This window comes from Stenella coeruleoalba (assembly GCF_951394435.1).
Source record: "Stenella coeruleoalba genome assembly, chromosome: 9".
Taxonomy (NCBI): Eukaryota; Metazoa; Chordata; class Mammalia; order Artiodactyla; family Delphinidae; genus Stenella; species Stenella coeruleoalba.
The window spans coordinates 40,431,480-40,459,143 of NC_137155.1; the positions used below are offsets into that span (position 1 = coordinate 40,431,480).

Sequence of the window (27,664 nt, forward strand, 5' to 3'; positions counted from 1 at the left end):
TCCCTGGAAACCACTAATCTTTTTACTGTCTCCATACTTTTTTCTGTTGTAGAATGTCATATTGTTGGAATTATATAATATATAGCCTTTTTCAGGTTGGCTTATTTAGCAGTTCTCTTGTTGTATTTCCATTCTGACCTGTCACTCTTTCTTTTGCTGAGGTCTTTACACCTCTTCCAGTGGTCTTCATGAAAGGAACTTAAATGATCCCATATGTGCTCTTTCATTTATGTGGCCTGCATCTGGTCTACGGAAAATCCTGATAAATTCATTTTCTTGAAAACTGAGTACCAGCTGACTAGTGAGAATGACCTCTGCATTGTGCCTTTCATCAAAAAAAAAAAGGTAGCCAGGTGTTTGACCTTAATCTGGAAAATGCAAAGCTGATAAGCACTCATTCAGTGGATCTCCTTCCCTTCCTACAGCTCTTCTTTATTGATTTGGAGTTGGGAGATAGGGCTTCCCACCCCTCCATTCTTCAAAATGACTGTACTTTAAACCTTCATCAGTGTGACTGAGGGGTTTAAGAGTCATTGCACTGATTCGTGGTCTCCATAATAAATCCTTATCGAGAACCTTACTTCGGAAGCTCAGTTTAACATTTTGTAGCAGGAGCAACTCAGAACATATTTTTTCTTCAAATATTCAAAGATTTATCAGGAATCCCTCTACTTTTTCTTTTTTGTGCCAAAATGTCACTTAAGGAATGACTTTCCCAGACCCCTCAATGTCATATTTCCTGTTTTCATCTGGACACCATCTAATTGACAGTTCTAAAATATGTGGCAAGTAAATAAAGCAAAACTACCAGATCACCAAATACTAAAGCAGAAGACACATGTTTGTGACATATATACATCAAATGCAAATAATATACACTTAACAATTTAGCTATGAGAGGAATGGATCTTGGGATTCTTAAATAAAAAAAGGTAGGGAACTGGGAGTTCTCTGACTCCAAGAAAGTGCTCCTCTATGAAATAACCTTAAGAAATTAGCTTATAAATTATTATATATACATAAACAATTTTTTAGATTTCTATACTGTTTTCTTTAGATTGCTAAGTATGAGAACATGACCTACTTTTCTCCAACTTGTGCCTCATAATGGGTATTTGCTCTATTTTATACACGACTATTTTCTCCTAGAGTTACTCTTCTACAGAAAGCACTTCCAAAATTGACTCATTAAAAACAGTTCTGCGAATCTTAATCAAAGATTCATAGTTTGTATTCATGTAGTTCACAACTTTGTGAATTGCCAATTTTTGTTGAATTATTTACATAAAAATGAATACATTTTAACTGTTCATTAATTGGCAGTGTCTAATAATATCTTCTATTTGCTACTTGCCCTGCGTACATTAAGAAAATGGTTCTGAAATTCAGTTGGCATTTTGGGAGGCTGGCCTAGATAATCCTATTTCTGGAGAATCACTGATTTATGCCAGAACATACTTTAAAAATCTCTTCTTAAAGTTACATCACTGTTTTCCTTAATCCTTAATTCAGTCCATGGACTCTGTTTTTGTTTTAAATTGTTTGCCTTCTAACAGCTGATAAGCTGGAAAAACTTAGGCTAACACCAGCCAACAGAAGGAAAACTCAGTAAACATGGTGTGACATAGCAGATAAGAGCATAGAACTATAAAGCCCAACTGAGGGATAGGAATCCTTTTTTGTCATCTCCTGAGTTACATTGAGTAGGTCTCTTAAACTGTCTGTGACTTAGTTTTCTTTTGTATAAAAAACAAGTAATAGCACATATCTTGTAGGGTAAAAACGAAGATTCAATGAGTTAATACATGTAAAGAGCTTCTCAGTGCCTGGGACATGAAAAGCACTCAGCAAATGTATGTGTTTTAGTATTTGTAAAATAGTTAGAAATCCTATTTGTCTAGCAGTACCAGGAATCATAGCATGTTCAATTTTTTTCCACATAAAGAATAAATGAAAGTTAATCAATTGAACTTCTGTGATTACTGTTTGCACCAACCTGGCCTGAGAAACTATTGGCTTATGAAACTAAAAATAATCAAATCAAATCAAACATAGGACACGAGAATTTAAATTGACACGGTCTTTTATTTTAAGAGGCATTGGCCGTGGTTCAAACCATGTGGAAAAGTGTTCAGAAATGTCCTTTGTTCATCAGGACGTTTAATCCTATACCGTAGCGGAAAAAAAAAAAAAAAGTTCTCAGGAAGCATATATACTATTCTGAAAAGAACTTATTCGCAAAAGAAATAGTGTCAGCTCCTGATGGACTTCTGGAGTTTGGTTCCCTCACTTGCCTCTCTAGAGGGGCCTCTGTTTGAACCCCTAACACTAACGAGGTTCTGTGCAGTGCCAGAATCTATGGCTAAAAGCTCGTGCCCTTGATCTTTTGCTAGCTTAAATTACCTTCTTTGATTTTGGAGCAAATTATTCTGAAGGCTTACTCACATTCCAGCATCCTATTTACTTTCCTTTTACATGTTTACCTTTTTCCTGGTTTGTTCTTATAAATCTAGAGGTGCAAACCACAGGGAGTGTGGGTGCACACTGAGCGTCGCAGTGAGGGAGAAGGTGAAATGTTTTCCTAGTTCTCTGCAACCAGCCCCTGCAGACCTCCAGCCAATACCCACACTATACAGAAACCTTTGAGGATAAAAATTCGAAGTGAGATCCAGAAATTGTTTAAAAAATGTCTCAAGTGACTGAGTTGATAGTTACTTTTCCTATATTAATGTAACTTTAAAATGGCTAATGGCTTCTCCTCATAGGTATCTTTTTCTAATATTGTATATTTCATAAGTTATAACGTATATGGTCAATAATGTTACACATTTAAAAAATAACTGACACTCAAATTCCAATAGTGACCATAGTTCTACATGGATCAGTACTAAATCTCTCAGACAAAGTAGTCTTTACATTGACCAAAACAAAGTCATTATATGCATATTAGGTGCCACAACATAAATTGAATTAAGAGGTGAGTGAAGAACATATAGCTTTTTTTTTTTTTTTTTTTGGTACGTGGGCCTCTCACTGTTGTGGCCTCTCCCGTTGTGGAGCACAGGCTCCGGAAGCGCAGGCTCAGCGGCCATGGCTCACGGGCCCAGCTGCTCCGCGGCATGTGGGATCTTCCCGGACTGGGGCACGAACCTGTGTACCCTGCATTGGCAGGCGGACTCTCAACCACTGCGCCACCAGGGAAGCCCCATACAGCTTTTTATACTACTTGATATGTGATACTTTCAGCCTTAATTCTCTACCACATTTTTACTGTTACCAAATTATTCCAGTGGCAGAACCATCAGCCGTCTGCTCATTAAGTGAAATAAAACAGGTAAAATGTCCTGTACAGTGTGTGGTGCATAAAGGGGTTCATTAAATATTATATTCTTACCTCCTTCAATTTTTATCCTTCAAAATGGGACATTAAGAATTTAATCAACTCCTTGATGTATATATAAGACTAGTGAGGGACTTCTCTGGTGGTGCAGTGGTTGGGAATCCGCCTGCCAATGTAGGGGACACGGGTTTGATCCCTGGTCTGGGAAGATCCCACATGCCCTGGAGCAACTAAGCCTGTGCGCCACAACTACTGAGCCTGCGCTCTAGAGCCTGCGAGCCATGACTACTGAGCCCGAGTGCCACAATTACTGAAGCCCGCATGCCTAGAGCCCACGTTCCGCAACAGAGAAGCCACTGAAATGAGAAGCCTGTGCACCGCAACGAAGAGTAGCCCCTGCACGCCGCAACTAGAGAAACCCTGCACAGAGCAACGAAGACCCAACGCAGCCAAAAATAAATAAATAAAAAGCCTAGCAAATTTGGTGATGGAATCAGGGACTAAAAGCTGCCTTATGATGTAGCTGGTTTATTCACTGAGTGGGGAGTTGGACGGAGATTACAAATTCAAGAAGTACTAAATGTTCTGTAAGCATTTGATTTTAAAAAAGAGGTCCCTCCCTCTTCTGCCCATATAATTCTGGGGGGTATGAGTGTGGGAAGTATCCTTTACCAAGTTTCCAAGTTTACCTTAGACTTCGTCACGAAAGGAGAGCTCATTTTATTCTTCAGGAGGTCCAATACTGTTGAAAAAGATGTTCCAGGGTTAGTTGGGAATGTAGACAGCCAAGTTTGGACAGGGCAGTACCAGGAATATTACACATCTGTAGTTTTCGAACTTGAATCCCTTACTTCTCCTTGTCTCTGTCCCTGCTTTGTAATTCTGAGAAAAACTGCCTTCCTACCTGAAATGGTCAGAAATTGCCCTTTAATGACTTAGTCATTGCTTCACGGCCTAAAAGCTATTATACTCCTATATAAAAGGACTCATAATTATATATGAGTTAATTACTTTAACTTTGCAAACTTTAATATAGGGGATCCAAGAGTTAAGAATTCTTGTTTTCTAATATTTGAATTTTATGGGTTCCCCTTCTAGAAAGCTTAATCATTTTTTTGACTAGAATTTTGTTAAAATTAATCATCTTCAATATAGGTAGAACTAGTTACTCTATTAGTGTGAATGGATGGAGTAGAATGAATAATGGTAAACTCCCGCCTGGAAGCTTTCCTAACTAGAAGCCAAGCATCTTCTGGGCATACCTGCTTGTCTGGGATTTTGCACTAGGATTCTAGTTAGTCATATTGCTGTTTTGTTTTGTCCCCACCCACCTCAGTTTTCCCCTCTCTACCACTGCCAGTGCGATTATGGTCATATCTTTACCCTATTTTAGAATTCTAGCACCAACTGGGTATTTGAGTCATTAAGGAATTCTTACTTTTTTTTTTTTTCAGTTTGCTATTGGTATTGTGGTCATATTACAAAAAAGGAGTTCTTATTTTGTATTTATGATAGAAATGCAATATAAGTTAATTTTCTTAAGAATGATATGTGATTTTTATTTGCTTTGCGCTTTATCTTCTAGAATTAGGTTTTTTTTAAAAATAGGCATTATTACTATATGAAAATCCTTCAGTGGCATCTCATTTTTATGTTTATAATATTGCTTAACTTTTTAACAGTGTTAAAAGCCCTACCTACTGTTCAGTCAGATTGTTTTGCATTTACTCACAGTCCTGTATTCCAGATATATCAAGGTATTTGCTGTTGAGTTTTTTGATTCAAGACCCTTTTTAGTCCTGTGTATTTGCACTGTTCTAAGTTGAATACCTTCTTCCTTCCTCAGTGTTGCTAACTCCTGTTCTTCCTTAGTAACCAGTGCATATATATATTATTGAAATTTGACTGTATCATACCTCATGGTACATATTTTGGCCCTCCCCACCCCTTTTTTAGACAGTGAGCTACTTGAGAGCAGATATTGTTTCCTAGCTTTATCTGGAGCGGCATATAGTAGGTACTTAAGTGCTGTTAAATGAATGAATACATTTGTAGCCCCGAAGCATTTTCTCTTAGCCAGTGGACCTTCTTTAGCATGTTTAACTCTTGGAGGAAAAATGTTTCTAACTAAGAACAAAATCTGTATACTTGGAACTGAGGCAGATCATGGGGTTGAGACTTAGATTTCCTCCTTTCCTCTTCCTCCTTTATTGCCCAAATCTTCCTCCAGACTTCCCCTAAAAAATTCAAAACTGGAGGTTGGGACAAATGACATGAATGCATTCATAGATGCTCTGTTAAAAACCACAACCAAAACCAAAAACCTCAATGCCTCTCCATATTTTTTAGCATTAATGACCTTCCGTCTGTCATTTCTTTTTTTTTGTTGTTTTTTTGTTTGTTTTCAGATTTCATCTTTTTAATCAACTTGGTGAAAGACATCCTAAACGCTACATGAAACACAACAGAATATTTGTTTCTTCCAGTATTAAGAAAAAAATGACAGACAGATATTTTTAAGAAACTTCTATATAGTCAAGGCAGAGATCTGGAGTAAAAAACACCTCTAAGTAATCATGTTCTTCATTTCTTATAGTTACAGTTAGAAATTGCTTCCTAATCACGATTAAACATTGTGTACAGGTGTTTAAAATGTTCCTAGATGCACATTACTTTAAAAAATCAGTATGGGCAAACATTTTTTGCTAGAACCAACATTCCTGAGAGCCCCAACTAAAAAACTGGTAAAAAAAAAAAAAAATATCCAGACTCCACAAATGTCTCAGAATTTGTCTTTAAATGGGAGAAAAATTTAAAAAAAAAACCACATGGAACTTTATGAAAGGTCTTTAACAAGCTACCTTGGGAGCTCTACTCCAAAAAAGAAGTTGATGTAACTAAAACAGATGTTTCAGTGCAGCTCCAAAAATCTTTATAAATATAACCATTTGGAGGGATGGTGCTGGATCAGAAGAAGTTTTATTCCTTGTGTATCTACATTAGGTGTACATGCCTCATCTCAGTTGTCATAATTATCCCTGTTATTTTCTCCTGAGTAGTGGTCATAACCACCCTGGTTTCTGCCGCCATAGTCTCTGGACCTTCCATATCCATATCCTTCAGGTCGGCTGTCATACCTGCCACTTCCATAGCCCTGGTCCCCACCACCTCTAGAGTAGCTGCGACCACGCCCATAGGCCCCAAAGGCACCCCCTCTTTTTCTCCGGGCCGACTTGCCCGCGTGGTCTCCACGGATCTGACGACCGTCCAGAGACTCTCCATTCACGGCTCTCATGGCATCTGAGGCATGCTCTGGATTGGTGAAGGTGATGAAGCCAAAACCCTGGGATTGCTGAGTCTCCCAGTCCTTGACAACAACCACCTCAGAAATAGGTCTGAAGCTGCTGAAGTGGTCCCAGAGCCTGCTCATCAGTGCTGAAGTTGAGCCCTCCCACAAAGAGCTTCCCTTCTTCAGAGGACATGGCAGTAAATTCAAGTCCTGGAAATTAAATAAAAGGCTGAAGAGACAGCTACCGCCAAGAAGCCGAGAGACTGGGCTGTCATTTCTTTTTGTAGGCTAGACTAGAGTATAATTCACACAGATTTCCCTATTCACAGGAGTATCTGGAATGCATTTTTAGATGAAGTTAATATCACAAATTGTGGCTATCAGTTTTGATATTATCAAAGAAATATTAAAAAGAACTTGTCTATCTTTAATGCAGATTATAATCTTACAGCACAATAGTAAAATAGTGTCTCACAAGGGAGCTCTTTTTTTTTTTAGATTGTGGTTTTTTTTTTTTAACATCTTTATTGGGGTATAATTGCTTTACAGTGGTGTGTTAGTTTCTGCTTTATAACAAAGTGAATCAGTCATACATAAACATATGTTCCCATATGTCTTCCCTCTTGCGTCTTCCTCCCTCCCACCCTCCCTATCCCTCCAGGCTGTCACAAAGCACCGAGCCAATATCCCTGTGCCATGCGGCTGCTTCCCACTAGCTACCTACCTTACTACGTTTGTTAGTGTGTATATGCCCATGACTCTCTCTCGCCCTGTCACAGCTCACCCTTCCCCCTCCCCATAACCTCAAGTCCGTTCTCTAGGAGGTCTGCGTCTTTATTCCTGCCTTACCCCTAGGTTCTTCATGACATTTTTTTTCCTTAAATTCCATATATATGTGTTAGCATACGGTATTTGTCTTTTTCTTTCTGACTTACTTCACTCTGTATGACAGACTCTAGGTCTATCCACCTCATTACAAATAGCTCAATTTCGTTTCTTTTTATGGCTGAGTAATATTCCATTGTATATATGTGCCACATCTTCTTTATCCATTCATCCGATGATGGGCACTTAGGTTGTTTCCATCTCCGGGCTATCGTAAATAGAGCTGCAATGAACATTTTGGTACATGACTCTTTTTGAATTTTGGTTTTCTCAGGGTATATGCCCAGTAGTGGGATTGCTGGGTCATATGGTAGTTCTATTTGTAGCTTTTTAAGGAACCTCCATACTGTTCTCCATAGTGGCTGAACCAATTCACATTCCCACCAGCAGTGCAAGAGTGTTCCCTTTTCTCCACACGCTCTCCAGCATTTATTGTTTCTAGATTTTTTGATACAAGGGAGCTCTTTATGCACTGCTGCATTGGAAGTTTATTTGAAGAAGTGGAAGAATTTGATCACTCTTTGGAAATCAATTCAGCTATTTCTCATGACTAAGTTTCCCTTATACTTAGAAAGAAAGCCTTTATTGTTTTCCCTCAAAACAGTGCTGTTTGTCTACTCTTTTAAGGAACATTTTGTCAACCAAAAAATAATTCCTCATACAAGTGCAGATTCATTAGTGTAATTTAAATTAATTCTTGTCAAATATAGTGAGTTTGAAAAATGAAAACGTGTGGCTATAGAATAATGAAAAGGCATTTTTTCAGGTTGTTTTTCTGCCACACTTAGGAAGTGGGGAAGAGGGAAGGAGAAAGTGAGAATGAGAGAGGGAATGGGAGGAGGAGGTGGGAGGGGGAAAAGTACTCCGTTCAGTTGTAACTATTCAGAAGGTAAACGTGCATTTCTTTTTTTTTTTAATAATTGAAATTTCCTGTCTTTATATACCTTTTGAAAAATTATCTAACATTGTAGAAGTAATTTTTAAAGTATTGGATGCTTATGGCTCTTAATACCTTGCCTTTGCAGAGGCATAAGTAATAATTTACTCAGTAACAAGTAATAACATCAAAAAAGGAGTTTCATTTACTTAGAACCTGAGTAGTATACACTCTGAAAGCCTTTAACGTTTTTTTTCCTTTTTCTTTACTTTATTAAAGCATTATGAAATTTTGAATATATGTCAGCTCTGTGCCAATCTCAAATTTGTTTACTTAGTCGTTCTTATTTTTTCCCTTGTTAAACATGCGTTTCTGAGGTCTAAATATCGGCATCTGATGGGAATTCTGATACGGTAATGATAGCTTCATTAAATCACTGTGATAACATAATGCCTGGGATTCACTTTCAATGGCTTCAAGATGTCTCATGTTCTTGTATCTGTCTGAATTTCTATCTAGTTTATTTTCCTTCATAATGCCAAAAGAAGACACACAACCTGTAGTAGTATGCTACTTGAATGATCTAAGTTGTTTGAACAAGCAAGGAGACATTTTTCTTTCGCTGATTCATTTCATGTTCTATTGAGTTGGGCACTTATATTTTACTATCAGTAGTATAATTTTTTAGAAAATTAACATGAATAATGTGCAACCATGGAAAACTTTTCCTTGCTAGGTTCTTTGGCCGGTCTAATAAATTAAATTGATATAAGACAGACTAACAGAAGAAGCAAATTTAGTTATGTACATATGGGAACCCCACAAAGACATGACACTTAAAGGCAGTCAGCCAGTTGAGGCTTACATGCTATCCTGAGCTAAGGGTAGAGATATGGGTCTGGGGCTTCAAAGGGGAGACGGGTGATTGACAGGAGGATGAGAAGAGCAGATGTTTGGTAATCAGATATTTACCCTGCTATGTAGAGGAGTCTTTCAGGTAATGTTACCTCTGGTAATCGCTCTCTCCTGGATTCAGCCCCCTATCCAAATTCTTTTAGGCAGTTAAGAGGGAGGTAAAAAGCTCTTCCTGAGTCTGCTGGTCTTGACTGCCTTCAGCCCCAAATAATTCACCTGCTAAAGTGGTGCATTTTAGGGTGGCATATTCTGCTCCCTTCACATATCTGCTTCTAAAAGCATGGAATCTAAGAATAAATTATTCCAGATTAGACATGTATTAGTGTTAATGAAAGCTGAAATTGAGTTACATTTCCCATAATTTCTATTTTTCAAACAAAAGCCAACTCTACATATTTTATTGAATTGTTTAAAATGTATAATAATAATTTAGATTTTTCTTCCATTTTTATTGAGATAATAATTGACATACAGCACTATAACTTTAAGATATACAGCATATTTAGTTGACTTACATCATGAAGTGACTATCACATTAAGTTTAGTGAATATCATCTTCTCATGTAGATACAAAGTTAAAGAAATAGAAAAAAGTTTTTTTCTTACTATGAGAACTGTTAGGATTTACTCTTAACAAATTTCATATAGAACACACAGCAGTGTTGTTTATGTTGTATATTACGTCTCTAGTACTTATATATCTTATAACCAGAATCTTGTCCCTTTGACTGGCTTCATCCAGTTCCCTCTCCCCCACCCCCATTATTTAGATTCTTGAAAAAAATCTTTTTAAAAATATCTTTTTACAAATATCAATCTTCTAATATATGTGTATACATGTATATAACATAGTGTCACATTGCTTGTAGTAGTATGAATGAAATTTCATGAAAATTCCTGGGAAATGAAAAACAAATGTTATTGAAGTTGAGTGTGTATAATCAGAATGACAAAGTAAGAAATTATTCTTTTTTAATGTGGAAGGGGACAAAAATGTATTAATAGTCCAAAAATGTATTAAAAGTCCAAGGATCAGGGCTTCCCTGGTGGCGCAGTGGTTGAGAGTCCGCCTGCCGATGCAGGGAACACGGGTTCACGCCCCGGGCTGGGCCCGTGAGCCATGGCTGCTGAGCCTGCACGTCTGGAGCCCATGCTCTGCAACAGGAGAGGCCACAACAGTGAGAGGCCTGTGTACCGCCAAAAAAAAAAAAAAAAGTCCAAGGATTAAATATATATTATGTAAATTGTTAAATCTGAAAGTACTTTGAGTACTTTCACTATATTTTAATTTCCTAAAACATTAAAAAAAAGACAAGTCAGTTACTAAGAAATTCAAAATCATTTTTTCAAGGATAATGTTAAAAGATCAATTAAAATGGTATTTGACAATATGTGGGATATAACGTTATTTAGAAAAATAATAGTAGGCTTGAGTCATCTAGCTTTGCCATCTCTACCTTCCTTATTTCCCACCATCAGCCTTCTCATTCACTTTTATTTTAAAAGCCTTTTGCACATAGAAGTGAACTACTCTCTCCCAAGATGTGCCACTGTCCTAGGTGGCTTTAATATCTAACCCGGTGAACCAACACTTCTTTGGATTTCTCAGTTCTGATGATTTCTACCTCCCATCCATGTTAGCCATCAATTCTTGTGGCCATATAAGAGGAGATACTAACATTAGAAATAGAAAAACTATGTCTTTTTAGTTTATATTTTACTTCTCCAGCATCCCATTTGCATTCTTCTAGCTACAGTCCTCTATTTCATTTTATTCACTCCTCCCTTGGAGATCCAAAGCCATTTGTCTTGATGGTTCTCTTTCTGGAGAACCCCCTTGGAAGCCAAAGTATTGCTAGTAACTAGCAACAGTAACTAGTTTAGCCTAACCTAAGCTGGCCCAATCTTTCTCTTTCACAGAATATTTGTGGAAGGTTGGGAAAAACCCTTGGTGTTTATCATTGGATGTGACTGAAAGGATATGAGGCTAAGGTTTCTATGGCCATTTGCTCTGTAGGAAACACTTTGACACCTATTGTACCTGGGAATGAAACCAAAAAAACCATGTTTTATACCCAAGCATGGAGATTCCAAGTCCTGATATTTGAGCCCTGGGTCTTCTGGCATTAAGCTAACTCATCCCTTGGACTTTTCATTTACTTGAACCAGTTCATTACCTTTTCCTTTAACCACTTTTGTTTCTGATACTTATATCAGCCATTCCTCATAGATAAAATCTGTAACCTTGATTTCAAATCTCATTTTCAGACCATAACTTTATCTTTCCAGCTTTCGGTCATATTACTTCACTTCTTTAACTTCTGAAATTGCTGTTCCCTTGACTCTTTAAGATCTTGGCACATAGTATGTCTTGATAGATACCTGTCAAGTAAATGAGTGAATTGAAGGAGTTAGTGATATGACTCTTCTATTTAGCTCTCTCCTCTCTTCAGTTTTTTTTTTAATCTCATTTATATATGACAAAACCGCTTTCTTGGCAATACCCTCTACTCCACTATCCACCATTTTTCGTCTCATCTCCTTGGAAAAACATTAATTTTTCATCAGTCCAACTGTCCTGTCTTCTCCATGATGCCACTTTGGCCGCTAAGCACATAGGACCATGCCACCCACTTTTGTAGGAAATGAACTCTATGACAAAGGAACTCTCTAATTCTCACCTGCGCACCTAAAATTTAACTTGACATCATACTTTCTCTTTCCCTTCTGATACAGTGAACAGCGTGATTCTTCTAAGGTTTGTTCCTCCATCTGGGCTCTGGGTTCCATGTCTTCCCAGCTGGTTTGGGGTCTTCTGTTAATCAGTTATTCCTTCCTAATACTATATCTTTAACCTCAACCTTGCTGTTTTTACTTTCTCATACATGTTTATTTTCTTTTTGTTTCTCCTTCAAATTCACATTCTCTTCTAATTTTTTTCCCCTCTCCCTCCTCTTAGCCAAACTTCTTGGAAGAGTTGTCAGCATATCTTAACCTGAATTTTTTCACCTGCCATTTTATTCAATTCAGTGAAATCTGGGTTACTCCTATGTTCTTAACTGTTAATGCGCTTCTCAAGAAAACCTAATAAGCTTTCTCCACCATCTAATAGACCTCACAAATGAAATACTAGGCACTTTTCATTTTACTTTTGTTTTTATTCTCAGTTGCTTAGGAAAGCCTTCTTTGATACTATAGGCTATATTTGATCTCCCGCTCATCAACTGCTATAGCTTTCTGTAGTTTAAATTCAGTTTCTTGATCTTGATAATCAGTTTCTTGCTATAATTACACAGAATAATTGTATATTTGCATGATAATTAGACTAATACTTCCTCTTCTACCAGCTTCTATATGCTATGAGAGAAGAGACTATGCATATTTTGTTCATCCTTTTAGCCACAGCCGCTCGTGTACTTCTTGCTACATAGAATTGATTAAATATTTTTAAATGATTGTAGAGAGATTATCTAAGTCAATATGGTAGGCAGAATAATGGCCTCCATAGATGTCCATGTCCCATCTTCTAGAACTTGTGAATATGGCATTTTACATGGCAAAAGGAATTTTGCAGTGCATTTAAATTAAGGATGTTCAGATGGGGAGATTATTCTGGATCATCTGGGTGGGTAAAATGTAATAAAAACAGTCCTGCTAAGGGAAAGAGCAAGGAAGGAGTATCACAAGATGTGACAAAGAGGGTGGAGTGATACAGCTACAAGCCAGGTAATGCAGGTGGCCTCTAGAAATTAGAAAATACAAGAAATGGTTTCTCCCTTACAGCTTTCAGAAGAAATGCATTTCTGTGGACACCTTGATTTTAGCTTCATGAGATCCATTTCAGACCTCTGTCTCCAGAGCTGTAAGATAATAGATTTGTGTTTTAAACCACTAAATTTGTGGTAATTTGTTATAGTGGCAGTAGGAAACTAATACATGGACCAATTTGATCACATCACTCTTCTGACTAATACCATCAGAGACATGTGTTCTCAAATTTCCAGATTCTTCACATGAATGACATACAGCATCTAAAATTGGCTCCTTTTAATTGCATCAGCCTTATTTTGATCACATACTAATAACCTTAGTAGAATATTACAACTATAAAAGACTTCCAGCTCCCCCAGTAATTACATTCTCCTTTACCTTAAATCTTTGCCTGTTCTGTTCCCTTGGCCTCAAAATTCCTCCCATCTGACCACTTTCTCCAAAATCGAGGATATATGTATAGTATAACCAGAGGATATATTGCATGGTCATCTCATTATTTATAAGGTTCATATAATTTTTTTTTTTGGCTTTTTAAAATCACTGTTTTTTCCATTTGGTAGAGGTTTTTTTTTTCCCATACAAATATTTGCAACAATTTTTAACTCCCCAAAACCATACATAAACGATAAATACCATGCTATTAAAAGTGTTAAATTTGTACAAAAATACCTTAAAGTTTAATACTTGTTTGTTACAAATAAAAATACATATTTAAGTGACTCGTGATCTTTTTTTTTTTCCTTAACATGATTCTTTTTTATACTTTCTTGCCCTGGTGGTTCTGAGCTATGATTGAAATAATACATTTCTTCGCACAAAAAAGAATGGTGAACTTTTTCCTTAAACAAAGGACACAGTGTTCAGATGCTTTACCTAAGCAGTTGTTTGAATTATTGACCAAAATAAAAATGGAAAATAATTGTTTCAGTATGGAGGTTCTACAATTAATATACAGATCTATTTTTTTATATTCACCAAATAACAGTTATTAGTGTAAGTATTCAAAATATCTGAAAAAATGAAAACAGTTGCTGACACACATTAAAAGCAACTGTCACCATTTATTGCTTTGAGGGATGATAATAATTGGCAATGTATTTTGTGAAAAATGTATTTACAATTTCAGTAAGTGGCATGGCTCAGAACAAAAGACAATCCAGTGTCATTTTTAAGTACATGTGCTGTACATCCCTCAATATAACCAGTTTTCAAAACATGTCAAGCAGTATGAGTTTGATTTGCCTATCATTAAGATAAACTTCATTTTAATAGACTCTTCATTCTCTCTTAACTTCTTAGTCTTGAATTTTAAAAATAACTAATTCTCAGTGTTGCTAAACACCCTAATTCATTATCAGAGATTTTTCAGCTATTAAAAATGTTTCCTTAAAAAGAAAACAGGTCACAAGACATACCCTGTTTGATAATTTGTTGCACAGGGAATAGCATGCATCTTAGTTAAAATCATTCCTATACTTGGGCAAAACATTTACCACCACCTATTACGGTCGCCTACATGCATCATTGCTGAAACGTAAGATGATTTTATACCTGTACCCCTCCCATAGCAGCAGTTCCAGTAGTTGACCAAACTAGTTCTCCTAGTAGAGCCAGCTTTATGAAAAGCCTGTTGGTTAAATTCTTACATGAATGACTTCGTAGTAAGAAACTGATTTCAAAGCGAATTAAGGAAATTATCATAGAGAACATGTTCAAACAGACATTTCTCATTTTAAAAAGGAATAGGAAGATGGACTTGTAAAAAATTTCCTCTGATGTTAATTGTAGAGAGGGGTGGCCTGCCTGTTTTTCTTTTTCTCTACCCTTCGGCTTGGCAGGGGTTTGCCTGTCATATACCACAGTGATAACCATAAAGAAACCTCTTCAACTTGAAAGGGGAAGTGAACATGAGCCATGAGATTTAAAAGACCCCTGTGCTTGCAGTTAATGCCACGTGATTATCTGTGCTTCAAATGTCACAAAAATCTTAAAGGGAATTTTTTTTTAGCACCATGTAGATACCGTCTTTTGTCCTGCTTTATAAAAAGCGTTGCTATAATGTATTAGTGGGTTCCTGTATCTCCAAATTACCACTGTGACTCGACTGTTGGAAAAAAGCACTGTTCTGTTCACTCCATTCTCCTCCTGGTAGAGTCTGCTCTATGGACTTCTGTGAAGCCAGGGGGTTTCTACTAATAACCCGGTCCAGCTTATTACCAGATTCTGCTATGAGAGGCACAACAAGGCAGTAGTCAAAGTCTCTCTTTCGGTCATGATTAACCTGTAAGAGCCTATCGTAGGGTTTAAGCCACCAAGATCTGGCCCAGCTGGGCGAATATTTTTGACACATACTCCTTTCTCCAGCAAGCCGTCTGCTACACTGAACCCGAAGTCCTCCATGTCAGAGCCCTTGTACAAGGTCACCAGATCACTGGTTTATCATAAAATGATACAACTCAGACACAGCCAGATGGAAGTGTTGCTTTGGGGCAAATTATGTGGGAAGGGTGCGGAGCCTCCATGCTCTCTGAGCGCACGACTCTCCCTGCAGCCCCACGTGCTCACCAACCTGGAAGCTCCTGGAGATCCATCCTTTTGGGTTCTCATAGAGGCTTCATTACACAGGCACAACTGTTTAAGTCATTGGCCTTTGGTGATGGGTTCATATAATTTAAAAATAATACAACTTTTACATTTGTCTATCTGTTGGATATCCTAAACTAGGTTGATATCTGAGGTATAATCATAATAAGTAAAAGCCAGAAGGACTTGGAGCTTATCAAGCCCAACCTTCTTATTTTATCCATATAAGGCAGCTGAAACTGAGTCATCATCAATGATGTGACTGATACATTTTACCAGACTGAGGGCGGTAAAGTGAGGGAGATGATAAACCAGCTATCATAGCCTCCTGCATTATTTTTGGAAGAACAGAACAGAGAGGGATAAATAAACTTTCTTATGAAATACACATACACACCTCCAGCAATTTTGACAGCTCAAATATTATGATAAATTTATGGAAGAAATTCGGGATTGGCGTTTTTCAATTGTCATTCTTGCATAATTCCGCCTTGACTGTAGTGGAGATGGTGATGATAAAGATGATGAATGGTGATGCTGGAGGTCCCGATTCAGGGGTGGCTCCAAATTTTGAGTGACCTAAATTAAAGCTAGAGCAATTTTAGGAGGGCTCTATAGAAAATATATCTATAATCACACAAATACAGATTTACATTTGAAATGATTATTTAGACTGAGAAAAGAAATCAGAGTTGTATGTCTTCAGAAGCTGGTAGATACCATGGCCATTGCAACATCCTGAAAAATAATGTCATGTTATCAATTAACTGTCTAAAACACTTCTACAATATATTTTCCTATGTTTCAGCTGCATACTTTGACCACTTCTTCATATGACAATAATTTCATATCTTTTTCTATAAAAAGAACAAAGTATGAATGTCTTTCCTGTAGTATGATTGTGTGAATTTTTATTTTGTTTTAATTTTTTTTTGAATTTTTATTTTAAATTGATAGTATAGAAAAGTTGCTTGCAGCCTCACAACTTTTTAACGATGTCATATAAAATTCTAGGATTGTCACAGTTGAGAGAACCTCTTTGTTTCATCATATATGGTTATAAAAGCTGGAGTAATTTTCCAACAACCATCTTCTGGCTACATTTAAGCATGTTTCTCTTCTAATACCTACATACTTCTCGTGCTGGGCCCTGCAGGGAACATTCAAAATACACTATGATCTCTGGTCCCGTACTTCCATGAAAAAATCATTGGCTGAGTGGTCACTAGGAATATGCTTGAAAGTCATTCCTAAGCCCAGACAGCTACAATTACATAAATATACATAAACATGACTAAAACTCAAATGTACTTTGCAGTATTTGTTCTCAAATCAGTTGTGCCTTAGCTGAATATCAAAACAATGCTTGTAGCCAGTTTAATGGCAACCAGAATATGGGAAGAACCACAGAGCAGAAGCAGTGAAAAGAGCCAGTGATCTTAATTGAAAGTGGCTAAAATCTCATTTGTAAAAATTTTGTAAAAGCATATGACCATGTGAACATACTTCTAAGACATCTCTAGGACTTTGGAAGAGTTTGATGCCATTGAGAATCTAGATCCTTATACTTCACTAGCCTGTGTCACATTTAACTCAGATAATATTTTCCGTACATAGTGTTTTAGAGTTTGCATGAGTCAAGGCCTAAGATGACCAAATTACTTTCTTGGAAACAAACATTTCAAAATTCTCAAGAGTGGAAGCTAATTTAGAATTCTGAGGAAACAAGCTAGGAATAGTGCTATGATGATAGAGTTAAAAATGGAATAAATCACAGGTGTTGGCTTCCAGATTATTGCTGAATAAGGAAACACATGATGCTGGCTTTTCCTTATGCTTTGTCTATGCTCTTTGTCATCATGAATTTGCGTACTGCTTTTATATTGAGAATTTAGACTTTGGCAAAACATTGAATAGAACACAGCCTTGTGACTTCCCACTAGATAGCTCTTCCAATCTAACACTATTTAAAAATATTATTTGGTTAGCTGATTCTTTAAAACTATTCTGCTACAATGAGATTTTAATAGTGTTTGCTTTAATTGTTTGTACTAGATAACTGATGTAATACTGCTGATTCTCTGTAAAAAACAAAAACAAAAGAACCCACCAAAAAACTGTATGTATCTCAATTACATACCTAGACCTGTAGTGCTGTATTAGAACCCAAGACACTCCACACAGATGGATTTAAGTCATCATTCAGTAAGAAATTGAGTAATGCAATTTTAAGTAGCTTGTGGTAGGGAAACTTAGAGATATCTTTAAAGCTTGCATAACAACTAGCTCTGAGCTTATGAACTGTGGGAACTTCATAAATGTTGATTGAATGGATCAGTGTACCAAGAGTAATTATGAATCACTTGTACCAAGAATAATTTGATTTCAAACTGTTTAATTTAGGAAAAACTGTAGTTAAAAGAAATATTTTAAAAAGTAATGTGTCTTTTTGGTATGAGACCTTTTTTTTCCCTGACATTTTCAACTAAATAAAAAATTTCCAATCTTTTGGGAGAACAAAATAAGAAATGTAAAATGAAAGACTTTGAGGAACAGTTTTGATGATATATACTCTTAAATTAAAAGACTATATACTTCTGTGTTTATAGCATGTATACCTGTAGTAACTAACACGGTGCTTGGCATGTATTTGACTATTATAGTAATGATTAGTGCTGTTCACCAAATGTCATTGACTCCCCAGTTTCTGGGCATATGATAGGACTGACATTCCCCATAAGTTGAAGAAATTAGATATGTCATCCATTTGGTTTGGCCAATGGAATGTGAGCAGAAGCAAAAATTTGAGAGTTGGTGAGTGGTACAGAATTGTCTACTCTCCTTCTGTCCCCCCTCTCTACTTTGTCTTGGCAATTTTTGTAACATGGAGTTGAAGCCTCTCTCAGCCTGAGTCCCTGAAACAATGAAAGATTGTTTGTAACTGCAGCATAACCTAGCCTATTCAGATTAATATAGCTATATAAATAGATATAGAAAGATAAAGTATATTCTGCTTTACTTTGTGTCATATTTCTGTTAACATTGTCAGTGTTGTTTGATTTAAAAATGTACAGAGCATTCAGGCCTTGGGGTTGAATTAGGCAGTCTTACCTGAATTAATAAATTACTAAATAATGTTAAACCATATTACCCAAATAGTCTGTATTATATAAATATTAGCATCTAAGATATACTTTGGATATCTCTTTTTCCCCGCTCCAAGCGTGAATAGAAATATTTAAAATAATTTTAAAAATTATGTATATACACATATAATCCTTAATCTGTAAAGGTAAGCAGCAGTTGAGTTAAATAGCATATGAGAATCTTTATAGTATTCATGATGCAATGACTACCCTGATAGTTTTGTAATGCATTTAATTGGAATTTTTATGAGCTGATAAATCTTAAATTGGCTACACATGGAGATATTGTGATATCATTTAGGATGAGATATATTTAAGCTAATTGTTAATATTTGTGGAGATAGAATTTTTAGTTCACATATAATGACATTTAAAAAAAATCTGTGTTTTAATAATGTGTAACAGTAAAAAATCTAGTTGTGAGAAGCAATGGTCATTTATTCACAAATACCACATCTTCATATTTATATAAATTTATCTCTTTCATGGATATTGAGTTCTGTCATGTTTTTTTAAGAAAGATGCTATTCAAAGCTTAGCTATATTTTTTTCAGATGATCTACAGCTAATCAAGAAGAATTTCTACATTCTAATTTTCTTTATCCCAATATTTAATACTTTCAAAGAAGACAAACTTCAAAGATGTCAATTTTATATAAAGTCTGGTAAGAGTGGGAGGGTGGAAGTTATTAAATCACATATGATTGCTCAAAATTATTCAATGTTTTCTAGTAAGTTAATTGGAGCAGGATGAGAAGGTATATTTTACTAAATCCACACAGATAAGCTTATTACTTCTTTCAAAACCGATTATTGCTTTGCATTTCTCAGTGCTGAATCTCTCCCAATCTATCTTTCAAATATAGTGACCTATTCTTTTGGAACTTGGAGTGATTCTTTCTCAGTTTTCCAATGCTTACTGATTACCATCTAGTGCCTGGATTTTTTTTTAAATTTAATTTAATTTATTTCTTTTATACAATAGGTTCTTATTAGTCATCAATTTTATACACATCAGTGTATACATGTCAATCCCAATTGCCCAATTCATCACACCACCACGACCACCCCCCACCCGCTCCTTTCCCTGGTTGGTGTCCATACGTTTGTTCTCTGCATCTGTGTCTCAATTTCTGCCCTGCAAACTGGTTCATCTGTACCATTTTTCTAGGTTCCACATATATGCGTTAATATACAATATTTGTTTTTCTATCTCTCACATACTTCACTCTGTATGACAGTCTCTAGATCCATCCACGTCTCAACAAATGACCCAATTTCATTCCTTTTTATGGCTGAGTAATATTCCATTGTATATATATATCACATCTTTATCCATTTGTCTGTCAATGGGCATTTAGGTTGCTTCCATGACCTGGCTATTGTAAATAGTGCTGCAATGAACATGGGAGTGCATGTCTCTTTTTGAATTATGGTTTTCTCTGGGTATATGCCCAGTAGTGGGATTGCTGGATCATATGGTAATTTTATTTTTAGTTTTTTAAGGAACCTCCATACTGTTCTCCATAGTGCTGTATCAATCTACATTCCCACCAACAGTGCAAGAGGATTCCCTTTTCTCCACACCCTCTCCAGCATTTGTTGTTTGTAGATTTTCTGATGATGCCCATTCTAACTGGTGTGAGGTGATACCTCATTGTAGTTTTGATTTGCATTTCTCCAATAATTAGTGATGTTGAACAGCATTTCATGTGCTTCTTGGCCATCTATATGTCTTCCTTGGAGAAATGTCTATTTAGGTCTTCTGCCCATTTTTGGATTGGGTTATTTTTTTATTTTTTATTTTTTTTTTACTATTGAGCTGCATGAGTTATTTATATATTTTGGAGATTAATCATTTGTCCATTGATTCGTTTGCAAATGTTTTCTCCCATTCTGAGGGTTGTCTTTTTGTCTTGTTTATGGTTTCCTTTGCTGTGCAAAAGCTTTGAAGTTTCATTAGGTCCCATTTGTTTATTTTTGTTTTTATTTCCATTACTCTAGGAGGTGGATCAAAAAAGATCTTGCTGTGATTTATGTCAAAGAGTGTTCTTCCTATGTTTTCCTCTAAGAGTTTTATAGTGTCTGATCTTACATTTAGGTCTCTAATCCATTTTGAGTTTATTTTTGCGTATGGTATTAAGGAATGTTCTAATTTCATTCTTTTACATGTAGCTGTCCAGTTTTCCCAGCACCACTTATTGAAGAGACTGTCTTTTCTCCATTGTATATCCTTGCCTCCTTTGTCATAGATTAGTTGACCATAGGTGCGTGGGTTTATCTATGGGCTTTCTGTCTTGTTCCACTGATCTATGTTTCTGTTTTTGTGCCAGTACCATATTGTCTTGATTACTGTAGATTTGTAGTATAGTCTGAAGTCAGGGAGTCTGATTCCTACAGCTCCGTTTTTTCCCCTCAAGATTGCTTTGGCTATTCGGGGTCTTTTGTGTCTCCATACCAATTTTAAGAGTTTTTGTTCTAGTTCTGTAAAAAAAAAATGCCATTGGTAATTTGATAGGGATTGTGTTGAATCTGTAGATTGCTTTGGGTAGTATAGCCATTTTCACAGTATTGATTCTTCCAATCCAAGAACATGGTATATCTCTCCATCTGTTGGTATCATCTTTAATTTCTTTCATCAGTGTCTTATAGTTTTCTGTATACAGGTCTTTTTTCTCCCTAGGTAGGTTTATTCCTAGGTATTTTTTGTTGTTGTTGTTGCAATGGTAAATGGGAGTGTTTCCTTAATTTCTCTTTCAGATTTTTCATCATTAGGATATAGGAATGCCAGAGATTTCTGTGCATTAATTTTGTATCCTGCTACTTTACCAAATTCATTGATTAGCTCTAGTAGTTTTCTGGTAGCATCTTTAGGATTCTCTATGTATAGTATCATGTCATCTGCAAACAGTGACAGCTTTACTTGTTCTTTTCCGATTTGGATTCCTTTTATTTCCTTTTCTTCTCTGATTTCTGTGGCTAAAACTTCCAAAACTATGTTGAATAAGAGTGGTGAGAGTGAGCAGCCTTGTCTTGTTCCTGATCTTAGTGGAAATGCTTTCAGTTTTTCACCATTGAGGATGATGTTGGCTGTGGGTTTGTCATATATGGCCTTTATTATGTTGAGGAAAGTTCCCTCTGTGTCTACTTTCTGGAGGGTTTTTATCATAAATGGGTGTTGAATTTTGTCGAAAGCTGTCTCTCCATTTATGGAGATGACCATATGGTTCTTCTCCTTCAATTTGTTAATATGGTGTATCACATTGATTGATTTGTGTATATTGAAGAATCCTTGCATTCCTGGAATAAACCCACTTGATTATGGTGTATGATCCTTTTAATCTGCTGTTGGATTCTGTGTGCTAGTATTTTGTTGAGGATTTTTGCATCTATGTTTATCAGTGATATTGGCCTGTAGTTTTCTTTCCTTGTGACATCCTTGTCTGGTTTTGGTATCAGGGTGATGGTGACCTCGTAGAATGAGTTTGGGAGTGTTCCTCTGTCTGCTATATTTTGGAAGAGTTTGAGAAAGATAGGTGTTAGCTGTTATGTAAATGTTTGATAGAATTCGCCTGTGAAGCCATCTGGTCCTGGGCTTTTGTTTGTTGGAAGATTTTTAATCACAGTTTCAATTTCAGTGCTTGTGATTGGTCTGTTCATATTTTCTATTTCTTCCTGATTCAGTCTTGGCACGTTGTGCATTTCTAAGAATTTGTCCATTTCTTTCAGGTTGTAAATTTTATAGGCATAGAGTTGCTTGTAGTAATCGCTCATGATGTTTTGTATTTCTGCAGTGTCAGTTGTTACTTCTCCTTTTTCATTTCTAATTCTATTGGTTTGAGTCTTCTTCGTTTTTTTCTTGATGAGTCTGGATAATGGTTTATCAATTTTGTTTATCTTCTCAAAGAACCAGCTTTTATTTTTATTGACCTTTGCTATCATTTCCTTCATTTCTTTTTCATTTATTTCTGATCTGATCTTTATGATTTCTTTCCTTCTGCTAACTTTGGGGTTTTTTTGTTCTTCTTTCTCTAATTGCTTTAGGTACAAGGTTAGGTTGTTTATTCGACATGTTTCCTGTTTCTTAAGGTAGGGTTGTATTGCTATAAACTTCCCTCTTAGAATTTTTTTTGCCGCATCCCATAGGTGTTGGGTCGTCGTGTCTCCATTGTCATTTGTTTCTAGGCATTTTTTAATTTCCTCTTTGATTTCTTCAATGATCACTTCGTTATTAAGTAGTGTATTGTTTAGCCTCCATGTGTTTGTATTTTTTACAGGTCTTATCCTGTAATTGATATCTAGTCTCATAGCATTGTAGTCGGAAAAGATACTTGATACAATTTCAGTTTTCTTAAATTTACCAAGCCTTGATTTGTGACCCAACGTATGATCTATCCTGCAAAATGTTCCATGAGCACTTGAGAAAAATGTGTATCCTGTTGGTTTTGGATGGAATGTCCTATAAATATCAATTAAGTCCATCTTGTTTAATGTATCATTTAAAGCTTATTTCCTTATTTATTTTCTTATCATTTAAAGCTTGTTTCCTTATTTATTTTCATTATGGATGATCTGTCCATTGGTGAAAGTGGGGTGTTAAAGTCCCCTACTATGAATGTGTTACTGTCGATTTCCCCTTTTATGGCTGTTAGTATTTGCTTTATGTATTGAGGTGCTCCTATGTTGGGTGCATAAATATTTACAATTGTTATATCTTCTTCTTGGATCGATCCGTTGATCATTATGTAGTGTCCTTCTTTGTCTCTTCTACTCGGGTTCATTTTAAAGTCTATTTTGTCTGATACGAGAATTGCTACTCTAGCTTTCTTTTGGTTTCCGTTTGCATGGTATATCTTTTTCCATCCCCTTACTTTCAGTCTGTATGTGTCTCTAAGTCTGAAGTGAGTCTCTTGTAGACAGAGTATATATGTGTCTTATTTTTGTATCCATTCAGCCAGTTTGTGTCTTTTGGTGGGAGTATTTAATCCATTTACATTTAAGGTAATTATCAATATGTATGTTCCTATTCCCATTTTCTTAATTGTTTTGGGTTTGTTGTTGTAGGTGTTTTCTTTCTCTTGTGTTTCTTACCTAGAGAAGATCCTTCAGCATTTGTTGTAAAGCTGGTTTGGTGGTGCTGAACTCTCTCAGCTTTTGATTGTCGGTAAAGGTTTTAATTTCTCCATGAAATCTGAATGAGATCCTTGCTGGGTAGAGTAATCTTGGTTGTAGGTTTTTCTTCTTCATCACTTTAAATATGTCCTGCCAGTCCCTTTTGGCTTGCGGAGTTTCTGCTGAAAGATCAGCTGTTAACCTTATGGGGATTCCCTTGTGTGTTATTTGTTGTTTTTCCCTTGCTGCTTTTAATATGCTTTCTTTGTATTTAATTTTTGATAGTTTGATTAATATGTGTCTTGGCATGTTCCTCCTTGGATTTATCCTGTATGGGACTCTCTGTGCTTCCTGGACTTGATTAACTATTTCCTTTCCCATACTAGGGAAGTTTTCAACTATAATCTCTTCAAATATTTTCTCAGTCCCTTTCTTTTTCTGTTCTTCTTCTGGAACCCCTATAATTCGAATGTTGGTGCGTTTAATGTTGTCCCAGAGGTCTCTGAGAGTGTCCTCAGTTCTTTCCATTCTTTTTTCCTTTTTCTGCTCTGCAGTAGTTATTTCCACTATTTTATCTTACAGGTCACTTATCTGTTCTTCTGCCTCAGTTATTCTGCTATTGTTCCCATCTAGAGTATTTTTAATTTCATTTATTGTGTTGTTCATCGTTGCTTATTTCATCTTTAGTCCTTCTAGGTCCTTGTTAAATGTTTCTTACATTTTTTCTATTATATTTTCAATATTTTGGATCATCTTTACTATTATTACTCTCAATTCTTTTTCAGGTAGACTGCCTATTTCCTCTTCATTTGTTAGGTCTGGTGGGTTTTTATCTTGCTCCTTCATCAGCTGTGTGTTTTTCTGTCTTCTCATTTTGCTTATCTTACTGTGTTTGGGGTCTCCTTTTTGCAGGCTACAGGTTCTTAGTTCCCGTTATTTTTGGTGTCTGTCCCTAGTGGCTAAAGTTGGTTCAGTGTGTTGTGTAGGCTTCCTGGTGGAGGGGACCTAGTGCCTGTGTTCTGGTGAATGAGGCTGAATCTTGTCTTTCTGGTGGGCAGGTCCACGTCTGGTGGTGTGTTTTGGGGTGTCTGTGGGCTTATTATGATTTTAGGCAGCCTTTCTGCTAGTGGGTTGGGTTGTATTCCTGTTTTGCTAGTTGTTTGGCATAGGGTGTCCAGCACTGTAGCTTGCTGGTCATTGAGTGAAGCTGGGTGTTGGTGTTGAGATGGAGATCTCTGGGAGATTTTCACTGTTTGATATTACGTGGAGCTGGGAGGTCTCTTGTTGACCAGTGTCCTGAAGTTGGCTCTCCCACGTCAGAGGCACAGCAGTGATGCCTGGCTGCAGCACCAAGAGGCTTTCATCCACACCGCTCAGAATAAAAGGGAGAAAAAGTAGAAAGAAAGAAAGAGGGTAAAGGAAAATAAAGTAAGGTAAAAGAAAATAAAGTTATTAAAATAAAAAATAATTATTAAGAAAATAGTTTTTAGAAGGTAAAAAAAAAACCCAACAAATAAAAAATGGACGGGTTGAACCCTAGGACAAATGGTGAAAGGAAAGCTATACAGACAAAATCTCACACAGAAGCATACACATACACACTCACAAAAAGAGGAAAATGGGGAAAAAATAATAAATCTTGCTTTCAAAGTCCACCTCCTCAATTTGGGATGATTCGTTGTCTCTTCAGGTATTCCACAGATGCAGGGTACATCAAGTTGATTGTGAAGATTTCATCCGCTGCTCCTGTCGCTGCTGGGAGAGATTTCCCTTTCTTTTCTTTGTTTGCACAACTCCCGGGGTTCAGCTTTGGAGTTGGCCCTGCCTCTGTGTGTAGGTCGCCGGAGGGCGTCTGTTCTTGCTCAAACAGGACGGGGTTAAAGGACCCGCTGATTAGGGGGCTCTGGCTCACTCAGGCCGGGGGGAGGGAGGGAGATGGAGTGCGGGGCGAGCCTGCGGCGGCAGAGGCCGGCGTGACGTTGCACCAGCCTGAGGCGTGCTGTGCGTTCTCCCGGGGAAGTTTTCCCTGGATCCCGGGGTCCTGGCAGTGGCGGGCTGCACAGGCTCCCCGGAAGGGAGGTGTGGAGAGTGACCTGTGCTCGCACACAGGCTTCTTGGTGGCGGCAGCAGCAGCCTTAGTGTCTCATGCCCGTTTTGGGGGTCCGTGCTGTTAGCCGCGGCTCACACCCGTCTTTGGAGCTCCTTTAAGCAGCGCTCTTAATCCCCTCTCCTGGTGCACCAGGAAAGAAAGAGGGAAGAGAAAGTCTCTTGCCTCTTCGGCAGGTCCAGTGTTTTCTACGGACTCCGTCCTGGCTAGCCGTGGTGCACTAACCCCCTGCAGGCCGTGTTCACACCGCCAACCCCAGTCCTCTCCCTGTGCTCTGACCGAAGCCCGAGCCTCAGTTCCCAGCCACGCCCGACCCGGCGGGTGAGCAGACAAGCCTCTCGGGCTGGTGAGTGCTGGTCGGCACCAATCTTCTGTGGAGAAATCTCTCCGCTTTGCCCTCTGCACCCCTGTTGCTGCGCTCTCCTCTGCAGCTCCGAAGCTCCCCGCTCCGCCACCCACAGTCTCCGCCCACGAAGGGGCTTTTAGTGTGTGGAAACCTTTCCTCCTTCATGGCTCCCTCCCACTGGTGCGGGTCCCGTCCCTATCCTTTTGTCTCTGTTTATTCTTCTTTCTTTTTCCCTGTCCAGGTACGTGGGGAGTTTCTTGCCTTTTGGGAGGTCTCAGGTCTTCTGCCAGCGTTCAGTAGGTGTTCTGTAGGAGTTGTTTCACGTGTAGATGTATTTCTGATGTATCTGTGGGGGGGAAGGTGATCTCCGCCTCTTACTCTTCCACCATCTTCCCCCTCTCTCCCAGGTTGTCTGTTATCATTTTTTTTTTTCTTTTGCTTTCCTGATTGGTTGGTTTCCACTACCCTGTTTTCTAGATTGCTGATCCAGTCTTCTTTTTTTCTTTTTTTTTTTTGGCCGTATATGGGCCTCTCACTGCTGCGGCCTCTCCCGTTGCGGAGCACAGCCTCCGGATGCGCAGGCTCAGCGACCATGGCTCACGGGCCCAGCCGCTCCGCGGCATGTGGGATCCTCCTGGACAGGGGCATGGACCTGTGTCCCCTGTATCGACAGGCGGACTCCCAACCACTGCGCCACCAGGGAAGCCCTATCCAGTCTTCTTTATCATCTATTCTGCTGTTTATTCCATCTAGTGTGTTTTTCATTTCAGTTATTGTATTCTTCCGATCTGATTGGTTCTTTTTTAGTTTTTCTGTTTCTTTATTGAAGTTCTCCCTGTTTTTATCCATTATTCTCCCGAGTTCAGTGAGTGTTTTTATGACCATTACTTTGAATTTTTTGTCAGGTAAGTTACTTATCTCAGTTTTGTTTGGTTCTTTTCCTGAGGTTTTGTCTTTTTCTTTTGTTTGGAACGTACTCCTTTATCTCCTTTTTTTGCCTCTCTGTTCCTTAGTTTGAGGTGGATCAGCAGTGTCTTCTGGTCTTGAAGGTGTGGTCTTTTGTGGAAGGTTTCCTGTGGGACTCACAAGAGCAATGCCCCACTGGTCACTAGAGCCAGAAACTCCAGGGAGTTAGAGTGGGCCCACCTGTTGTATTGGTGCTGTGCTTGCTTGGCTGCTGTGGTACACAGGTGTGCAGGGGTGGCCTCTGGCACAGCTCTCTGTGAGGCCAGTCTGTGGCTGTTGTGGGTACCCTAGTGGGTGGGACTGGACCCCCAGGGTGGGTGCCAC

At 37.7% G+C, this 27,664-nt stretch overlaps 1 long non-coding RNA gene and 1 pseudogene across 2 annotated transcripts in view; one reads left to right on the top strand and one right to left on the bottom strand.

Annotated features, from left to right (window-relative positions):
- Positions 1 to 27,664, top strand: part of LOC307191609 — a 164,067-nt gene that overhangs the window by 12,371 nt on the left and 124,032 nt on the right. The window lies entirely within an intron of this gene.
- On the bottom strand, positions 5,754 to 7,175 carry LOC307191607 (RNA-binding protein 3-like; annotated as a pseudogene). The gene has a single exon. The product of its transcript is annotated as an RNA-binding protein 3-like (transcript).